The sequence below is a fragment of the Polypterus senegalus genome, chromosome 10 (genome assembly GCF_016835505.1).
Source record: "Polypterus senegalus isolate Bchr_013 chromosome 10, ASM1683550v1, whole genome shotgun sequence".
In the NCBI taxonomy this organism is placed as follows: Eukaryota; Metazoa; Chordata; class Cladistia; order Polypteriformes; family Polypteridae; genus Polypterus; species Polypterus senegalus.
This window is the reverse complement of record NC_053163.1, coordinates 122,740,982-122,751,292: the sequence shown is the minus strand read 5'-3', so window position 1 is coordinate 122,751,292 and position 10,311 is coordinate 122,740,982. Positions and strand designations below refer to the sequence as shown.

The window sequence follows — 10,311 nt, the reverse complement described above, 5'->3', positions numbered from 1 at the left end:
CACGTTTCGTTAATTTATCTGAGTCCATCTGTAGTGATTTTGCAGACAGTATATAGCATTTGTACACTGAAATCAAACTGTGTACATCATTTACATAAGATAAAAATGAGCAGTGTTCCAAGTGACGTTTCTTCGGGGTCTCTTATATTTGACCTCAGCCAAGAATAACGCACCGTAAACCGTTGTTTTTCTCCGCTTAAGTCACTTCTGCAGCCATCTGCAAACTGTACCCTGTATGTACAGTACAAGCTCAATAACTTTCTTACATTCGCACATGCGCATTGGCCTTTCTAAACGGAAGTCTCCTATGCGGTCATGTGATTGGCATCCAAGATTTACGAATCAGGCATATCCTTACAGGGCGTCCCACAGCGCAGAACCAATACAGTAACAGAAAAGGCGGGTTTTCAACGGTTCAGGAGTGGAGCGGATTGGGGGGGGTCATACCGAACGAAAACAAGAGGAACTCCGAAAGGAGCAGGTAGGATTTTTGGTTTATTTTAAATCTTATGACGCTTGTTTACCTCCAATTATTTTAAAGGTTTAATGGCTGGAAATTAGGTACTGCAGTATTCTGAATTATACTGCAGTTACGTGCATCTGCGTCTGATACAGTTACGGTCCATAGCAGCTCGCCGGTAAAGTTCTTGTGACACCGACGTGACAGGGTGCCACCCGTACCCCCTATTCAGAACACGCGCGTGTCGGTATTAAGTGACTTTTTGTCCATTACGTCTTCATTCTAAGTATTTTTTATTTGCCCTACTCAGAGATACTGCGTTTCAACGTTTGCTGGGTGTTGGGGGTGTCTGGTGTGTAGCGTTGAAAGTTATTATGTAACTTTTTTCTTCTTTGGGAAAGTTTTTTTGCTTCATATGTTGTATCTTGAGGATAGTTTATTATTGCAGAAGATTGTTTAAGATCATTCAGAACAAACGAGTCATGTGTGAGAGGGACATGTTATTGACTTATTATTAACTATTACTTGTTTACAGCTTTTTTGAATGTATATATATTTGTTTGCGTGTAACCTTTAATTCAGTCTTCTCGTTTAAAGTGCCTGGTTTATTTTGGTCCTAAAGTGTTATACTCTAATGGCTGAGCCAATTTCACAAAAATAACTGTTGTAATTTATGGGGGTCGTAGAGGCCGTGATATACCAATAAAGTCTTGTACATGAAGATCATGCAAGTTGCTGCGCAGCAAGTTGCTTGACAATAACTAAAAAGCGTGAACGCGTCTTGTGATGGAATGGTGACTTGTCCAGAGTTTTGTATCCCACATTTCTTGATTTTGGAATCTATGACACAGAAATGGGTAAAACAGAAAAGAAAAAAAAAAAAGCTTGATTAGAGCCTGGGTGACCTGATAGATGAATGAAATGCGTTTGCTAAATTTATGATCACATCCTTTTCTTCGTGATTTTAATAACTTTTTACTAATCTTACACATTGTTTAACATGGCACCTTTCATAAAAAGAACTGAAGCAAAGATTTTGCAGTACAGCATAAGAATCAATATGTCGCACAATTTTTAATTTGTAGCATACAGATTGTCAAAGGTTTATTAAAATATTGTTGATGAATAACAATGAAAATATATACACAGTTATATAAAAGATACCAGATATGTTTTCATGTGATGATGGATTTCTTCACATATTGTCTGTTCATTTATTTTTTGTAATATAGGTATTCCACAATGCACAAAGACAAAAGCTGATGGGTTCAATCCAGTTTATTTTTGTAAAGTAAGGTGTATAAATCTTTTAAAGTTGGTTTAATTTAAGGTTATTATTGATCTCTATGCATATTTACTGGAGGACGTTTGTAAAACATCCAGTATGGTCCATAATTTTAAATTACTTTTTACCATTCAGGTTATGAAACAATCCCAACATAAGTAAGTGGGGAAGATGAAAGCACACTAAAGGGGCTCATTAACTTACACAAGCCAATTCAACTATACCATTCAAAGAACATTTATAATTATGTTTTTCATTTGTGATTGAAAAAAAAAAATAGAGTGTCAGTAGGCTTTGCGCCCTAGTAATCAAGTCACTCGAACTATTCTATAATATTTCAGTAATTATTTAACACTCTGATGCTGATCTTTCTGATCATAAAAATAGGTCATTACGATAGCAACTGATGAGAAGAATTCATAATTAATTGTAGAGTTAAAGTATTTGAGGGTTCCTATAGAGTGCCTCTTTCAGTTGTATGATTTGGCTCAAAAACTAAACGGCACATTGTCATTTTGTAACAAGCTTAAGTTTCGAGTTTGCTATTTTTCTGTCCAGCCGGTTTAGGTCTAGACCATCCTCAAGAAACTGTGACACACAGACAGAGACCCCTCATTGAGATATCTATGATTTCTGCATCAGGGGACACTAAAACGCCAAGATGCGTCGAAACCGGAGATCAAAATTTTTGACAAATCTAAAACGTTCTCTCCTTCCACATAGATGATAAGTTATGGTGTGGTAGGGTGCAAAGCAAAAATCAATGCCAGTGTTTAAGCACATACACATTTGGGTTTTGAGAATCAAATTTTCAATATTGTAGCCGTGAATAATTTCAGATCAATTTGGGGAGCATGCACTGGCATAGCGTTTTTCCGCACCTACCACACAATGAAACAGCTTTGGATCCTGGTTGGCAACCCCCAGCCAGACGCGGTCCAGTCCCACCCTCCGGAAATGACCATCTATCTGCCACAGCCAGGTGTTACATGGGCGTCCCCTTAGCCTGGTCTATCCCCACTGGTCCTCAGCAATGAGGATCCTGTGAGCCAGATCACACTCGGAGAATTGCGCCACGTGGCTGTAGTCCCGTAACTGGTGCTCCCTCACAATGCAGATAATGTGCCTCATTTGGAACTCCATGAGCAACCTCTCATTCGACACAAAGTCAAACCAGCAGTACCCAATTATTCTCTGAAGAGACACAGTACCAATGGAGTCCGTTCTTTATCTCAGGTCACTGGATAGCATCCATGTCTCGAAACCATACACCAAAACAAAGAGCACCAGGACTCTCAAGACATGGACCTTCGTCCTTTTGCAGAGATATCAGGAATGCCACACACACACCTTTCCAGTGACCTCATGACATTCTCCAATACTTCCCCAATCCGTAAATGACTTCATAGGAAGAGTCACCAGAGACCTGAATGCCACTGCTGAGATAAGTAAACCTCTCGACAAGGTTGACATTCCTTTTGCAGACGGACACACTGCTGATGGCTGTGCCCAAGAGGTCATTAAAGGTGTGGATCTTAGTTTTTATCCTGGGCACTTGCAAGCCCAGACACTCAAACTCCTTGCTCAGTCTCTTTGAGAACCCCGATCAGAGCCTCCATTGACGCAGAGATCACAGCATCGACCGCAAAGTCAAAATCAGTGAATCTTTCGTCACCAACAGATGCCCCACAGCTGCTGAATCCCACGAACTTGCCCAACACACAGGCCATACATGCATTGAACAGAGTAGGACCAAGAACACACCCCTGACAAACCCCAGAATCAACTGGGAAAAACGCAGAGGTTCTGCCTCCACTCTGCGCAGCACTTGCAGTACCAAGTGTATAGGCTGACAGTGATATTGCTGGGTCCCTTAATATCCGAAAGTTTAAATATTTTTAATGATCATGCATTTTCTTTGTAGTAAAACATGAAAGCTGTATACAGTTTTGTTAAATTTATTTACCTGAAAGCAAATGCGAATTACAGTGCCTCCTATACTGGATTCCAGTCCATGGGATACCAGGTCTTCAAAAATGTTATGATCAGTGGCAGTTTTCAGCCTGTAATATCATTCTTATGACATAACAATATGAAGCATTGTTGCTGTTGTAACTTGTTTTTTTAGACAATATTTAGCTGTCTGGATTGGTTTTATCCCTTTTACAAAATGCTTTTGCTCGTACACTGGACCACAGGGAAAGTATTGGCACTTGCTGCAGACTGAATTGAACAGTTTTCGTCTAACTTACATGATTAAGTCTGTAATGATTCAGTTTATGTGTCTTATTAAAAATATGTTTTGGAATTAAGGCTATGTCACAATCTGTGACTTTTGGAGCATTTTTTTCAGTCATAGCCTTCATTTACATAATCTTAGCAAGTTGGAAGCAGTTGACGGCAGCTTCCTGTGAAAGTAGTCACCTAATGTGACATACTTAATGTCTCATTCCAACTAGTCTGTGACTTACTCTGAGAAAATTCAAACAAGTTTCATTTTGTCTTTAGTAGTAGTGCTGAGTATGTGTGCATGAGAGCAGCCAAGCAATGAATGCTCATTCGGAAGTACAATGCATCTAATGCAGTGATGAGGAATAAGGAACATGGATGTTTTGAACCTCACAAACAAAAGAGAAGCTTGTCTATCTGATTTCTTATGTTTTAAACCCTGACTAAATGGCAAGTAGAAAAAAAGGGCGGAAATTGTGGTTGGAGCTGTTAACCCTTCTTACAGTTTTGACTCATTCCAGCATTATGTTAGTGGCTGTCAGAAAAAAGGGCGATCTTGAGTGGGTAAATGGACAGTAATATATATTTTTTTCCTCCAATTGTTTAAATTGACATGGTCTGGTGTTGAGATCAGCAACTACAGTTGGGAAAAAAAAATCGTACATAGCTCACAACTACTGGAATAGCTGAAATTTGTATAAAAAGCAGTTGTAATTTTCTTTGTCTCCCTTATGTGTACATTTGCAAACATGCATTGACTAGCTGTGTTACCTAGACATTTCCTAAGACAATGTTATAGTGCTGTTAATCGAATGTATCAAAGCATTATGTTAATAACTGAGTGCTCTTCTATATACGATATATATATACTGTATATATTTCTTTTTAACCATGGGCTAATATATTGATTCACTGTAGCTCCATACTTTTGAAAATGCTACATGCAGTTGCCCAGGAGTAAAACAGTTGTGCTGTAGATCAGTTCTTGCTTTACTTAGTGACTTACCTTGTCTTTTGTTGGCAGTCATTAGAAAAATACCATGAATGCAGGAAACTATTATTTTGAATTCAAGCAGGAAATTAGTAGAAATAATAGCATAGGTATTAAAAATAGAAAAAAATAATACTGGAAACACTGGTTATAATGAAAATGAAAAAATATACAGAAATATAGGATGGCAACAGAGGGCTAATAAGATTCTGAATCTTATACAGCAATCAAAGAAGTGTAAAGTCAGGCTTGCACAGAGAATAGAAAGTTGAAAGGTAGGGCTCACCAAGGTATTCAAGCTTAATTAAGGAGAGACCAATCTATCTTTTTTTTTAAAGTTCAATCTACAGACCTGGAAAAAACAAAAAGAAATGAAATTACTGGATTATAAATGAGTCCAAGACCAAAGATATATTACAGCAGGGTAAGTAGAAAAACTAAGAAAAATAAACATACTGTCCTTACTGAAATAAGTTACTGTAGAACAGTGCTTCTCAAATAGTGGGGCTCCGTCAAGGGGGGCGCGTTTGACCTCAGGGAACATGCTTTTTTATACTTGTACTTATAACAATTTTATAGACAAATGATACTATTTATAGTCGCGCGAGATGTTTTCTTCTTCCTAGGGGGGGCATGACAGAAAATAATTGAGAAGCACTGCTGTAGAAGGACTTCTGTCAACAGAGTAAATTAATGAATGTGTGGAGAGAATGTAGGGAACAGGAATTCAAAGAAAGCAAATAAAATCATGTTTTTCGTTTAAGCCACTAGGGTGTAGGAATATTAATTTGTAGATCCAAAAAGCTGTAATTATTATTATAGTCTGGGGTGTGGTTATCTTTAGTGCCATATACATGAAGTCTGAAATTAGATGATGTTCCTCAACAAAATGTTGTGAAAACGTACTGTTTTAATAATTGTGTTCTGATGGTGGTTGTGTTTTCAGCAATCCGGTGTGTAACAATAGGAAAAGTTTTGCCTATACTTGTATTAATGTCCAGAACATAATAAAAGGTATGTAACACCTTTTAGTACTGTAGTTGGATCTGTGTGTTAGGGTTACATTGTCATAGGGTGTGTGAATTAGATGCTGTCCAAGCACATTATTGCAACAGCTACAATTCAAAAGGGAAACTAACTATATTGCCAGAATATTTTGGAAAAGAAGTGCATATATGATTAATCACAACATCTCTGATGTTATGACAATGAGAAAAAGGAAAAAAAGGTGGTTCTGAAAAAGTGGAATGCAAATTGAGAACATGCCAGTGTTTTAAAAATAATACGGCATATTTGGTTGGCATATGTGCAGTGTATGTTACTGCAAACAATCCAAAAGTTGGGGATGGATTTATTGTGCAGTAGGCATAACATATCCCTGTTATTAAAAGTTGCCCATTTAAGGGCATTTTCTATAGATTTGTTTGAGTAGCCACATTGTAAGGAATGTGATTTTAAATCTAGAGCTGTCTTTACAGAATCATGGTGAATAGAACAGATGTGCCTTATGTGAAATAACTGAGTGACAGGAAAGCTATTAATTAATGAAAAGGCATGGAAACTTGTGGCATGAAGTAAGGTGTTATGACTAGTGAGCTTTCAGTATAAAGAGAATCGAAAGGAATCTTTGACATTAACTAAATCCATCCAGAAATGGAACAGAACTAAGGCTAAAATTAAAAGTGAATTTGAGATAGGAGCAGGTTTATTAAATTTCAATGAAGTAAAGATGCACTTTAGAATAGTAATATAACAATTTCAGAGTTGTTGTTTAACTTTAACAAGAGTCCTCTTAAGAAAGGGTGGTTTCCTTTGTTCAGTTTGGTACCCAATTTTATCTTTAAATTACCCACTGAAGCATTCTTATAAAATATAGAACTAACCACAATTAAATTCAAGGTATATTATTAATTCTCCAGCATAACCAAATGTATCCCAGTTGGTTGTCTCATGATATATATTCAGATTTTTAATGCACTCCTATAGACAAAAGGAGGAGACTCCAGGGAAGATCCAGGGTTGGCTAGGAGGATTATATTTCCCAGATGGCCTGGAAATGCCTTGGGATGCCACAGTATGAGTTGGCAAGTGTGGCTGGTGAAAAGGACATTTGGGCCTCACTGCTTAGACTGTTGCCCCCATGACTGGGCTTTAGATAAGTAGTGTGAAAAAAAAAATGAATGAATATTTCATTAATATTACACTAAATTAAGTCAACTGCAATACAACTTAAAAAAATGGCAGTTATGAAACAATGTTCTACTGAAGAATGTTCTGGACATGGGTCATTTCTGTTAAATTTTGATTCTTTTTCCTGAGTTGCATGTGTAAAGAACTAATAAAGGACAGATCACAGAAATTAAAAATGACACATCTTGCAATTCAGTGGAAGACAGACTAACAGATGTACATTAATTATCTGATAATTTAACAGGACAAAATATATTGCTACTCAGATTTCACTCTTGCACACAAAGTAGAACATTCACTTAATGAGCCACCTATATTTTCCTTAGTCATTGTAGCTCTAGTGTAGTAGATTTCGCTCACCAGGACAGTGTTCTGTTTGCTCAGATTTCTTAAGGTAGCAACAAAAATACTTATCTCTGCTTGGAGGAAAGCTGACAACCCTTTTGTTAGCACTTGCATGACAAGGGTCAGCAAGACCACATGCAGGCCAAGAGATTTCTCTGGAACCCTCAGTCTGTCTTCTCTGGTTAACCAGTGACTTTTATGGTTGGTTTCACTCTAGCATTTCAGTAATTGGACTCTTTTTAAGAGTCTGCAGCCATATGTCTTGTGTATACAACATACAGATATCTTTGCATAATATACAACTTGTGGTCCCAAGATATTACTTGTGCCTATACAATGTTTCTTGCACAAAATTAAATAGACACTAGTTTTTGGGACTTCAGGGGCTCTAAATAAGATCGCGTAAGAAGAGGAAAATAAAAGCCTACTTTAGCATGCTTCTTTAAATTTGAAGGTGAGTTCTTGACGGCAGAGATTTCTTTAGCTGATGTTTTCAAATATGAACATGGGGAAAATGCACATTCAGTTTCCATGTCTCACAAGTGACTGGGAAGCATGTGAATGACCTAACGAACGAACAGTGAAAGGTGTGCTGTTATAGTTTTATTTTTGAACAATACATGGCATTCAGTGGGCTGTGTCTGAGAAATGCTGAACAGTAGCCTTAGTTGACAACACACTTCATAGGTCTAGAGTTTAAAATAGCTTGGTCTGGATAATGAGTAACAAGGATTTGCTGGAATATTTCATGAAGTAAAAAGTATGCTATTTGACATAAAAAATTAGTGGGGTAAAAGTAAAATTAGCCCTAAATGAAATTTACTCAAGTAAAGTACAAATAGCTGAAAAATGTACTTAAGTAACAAAATAGTTGTACTTCATTATTTTACATCTCTGTTACAATCACAAGATGCATGTTATGCCTCCTTCTTTTATAGAGATTATGTATGGTGCTATATTAAATCACACCAACATTTTAACTCCCTCCTTCAAATGTGTGGCACTAAAAGTTACTGAGATTGGAATTCAGCGCTGATCAGTCATATTCTGCTCTTAAAGCATCCACAAATCATGTATTTTTGTTTACAAACTAATTCCATAATGGGTTGGATATGGTCAAAACAAAATACTTTTTTGCCTTGAATGAAAAATTGAATTTTTTGCATTATTAAGTTCAATCTTGTGGGAGTTTCAACTAATAGGCATGATTCCTGCAATCCTGTGCTGAAATTAAAGGCAGTAAAACCATATTTAAATTTGTACTTGCAGAGTTCATAACATTTCACTATACTTAGAGATTCACGAAAAATATAGATTGTCCAGGAGTGTTCAAATCTTTGCTTATAAATTACCTACACAATTCTGAACTATTAAAAATGTATTTTTAAAAATTAATTCTTTATAGAATTGAATAATAAATTCATCTATCTTGAGTCAAAATGTTTGTGACGTTTTGTACTGACTTGAAATGTTTCTTTCTGACTAGTGACTATTGCTGTGAGACTAAATTGTACTGAATTTTTGGGGGTTGAATATGCTGCTATGCTATGCTCCATGCTCTTTATAATACCACAGTTGACCTGTGCTGAGAACAATTTTGGTGGTGTCCTACCTCCAATACCTATTCTCTTAGTCAAGATCAAAAGGTGTCATCCTCCTAACACTGCACAGAAGGATTTTTTTTTTGATCTAGATCAGGGGTGACCACACTTTTTTGGTTTGTGAACTACTTTTAAAGTGACCAGGTCGAAATGATCTACCTACATTTAAAATTATATTGAAATAGAGATATATATATAGATATATATATAGAGATATATATATATATATATATAGATATATATATATATATATATATATATATATACTAGTAAAATACCCGCGCTTCTTGCAGCGGAGAAGTAGAAAGAAAAGGAAACATTTTAATAATAACGTAACATGATTGACAATGTAATAGTTTTGTCATTGTCATGAGTGTTGCTGGCATATATATATTTATGTATATGTATGTCTGTATGTGTGGGAGACCCAGAGGGGACTGGGCGGTATCATGGTCTGGAATCCCTACAGATTTTATTTTTTCTCCAGCCGTCTGGAGTTTTTTTGTTTTTTCTGTCCCCCCTGGCCATTGAACCTTACTCTTACTCGATGTTAATGTTGATTTATTTTTTATAATTATGTCTTTCATTTTTCTATTCTTTAATATGTAAAGCACTTTGAGCTACTGTTTGTATGAAAATGTGCTATATAAATAAATGTTGTTGTTGTTGTGTGTGTATATGTATATATATATATATATCTATATCTATATCTATATATATATCTATATATCTATATATCTATATATATATATATATATATATATATATATATATATATATATATATACTAATAAAAGGCAAAGCCCTCACTCACTCACTGACTCACTCACTCACTGACTCATCACTAATTCTCCAACTTCCCGTGTGGGTGGAAGGCGAAATTTGGCAGGTTCGTTCCTTACAGCTTCCTTACAAAAGTTGGGCAGGTTTTATATCGAAATTCTACGGCGTAATGGTCATAACTGGAAGCTGTTTTTCTCCATTTACTGTAATGGAGATGAGCTTGAACGCCGTGGGGGCGGAGTTTCGTGTGACATCATCACGCCTCCCACGTAATCACGCAGTACATAGAAAACCAGAAAGACCTCCAAAAAGCGCTGAAGAAAACATGCATTATATAATTGAGAAGGCAGCGAAACAATAAGAAGCGGCGAGTGACATATACAACCATGTTCATGAGTTCTGCTACTTCGGAAACAAAGCACGATGT

At 36.4% G+C, this 10,311-nt stretch overlaps 1 protein-coding gene across 2 annotated transcripts in view; it reads left to right on the top strand.

Moving 5' to 3' along the window:
* Positions 1 to 406: 406 nt before the first annotated feature.
* Positions 407 to 10,311, top strand: part of klhl13 (kelch-like family member 13) — a 167,618-nt gene continuing 157,713 nt past the window's right edge. For both annotated transcript variants that reach the window (XM_039766509.1, XM_039766508.1), the window contains exon 1: positions 407 to 481. The gene's annotated coding sequence lies outside the window, so the exon portion shown is untranslated. The remainder of the gene's footprint in view (positions 482 to 10,311) is intronic.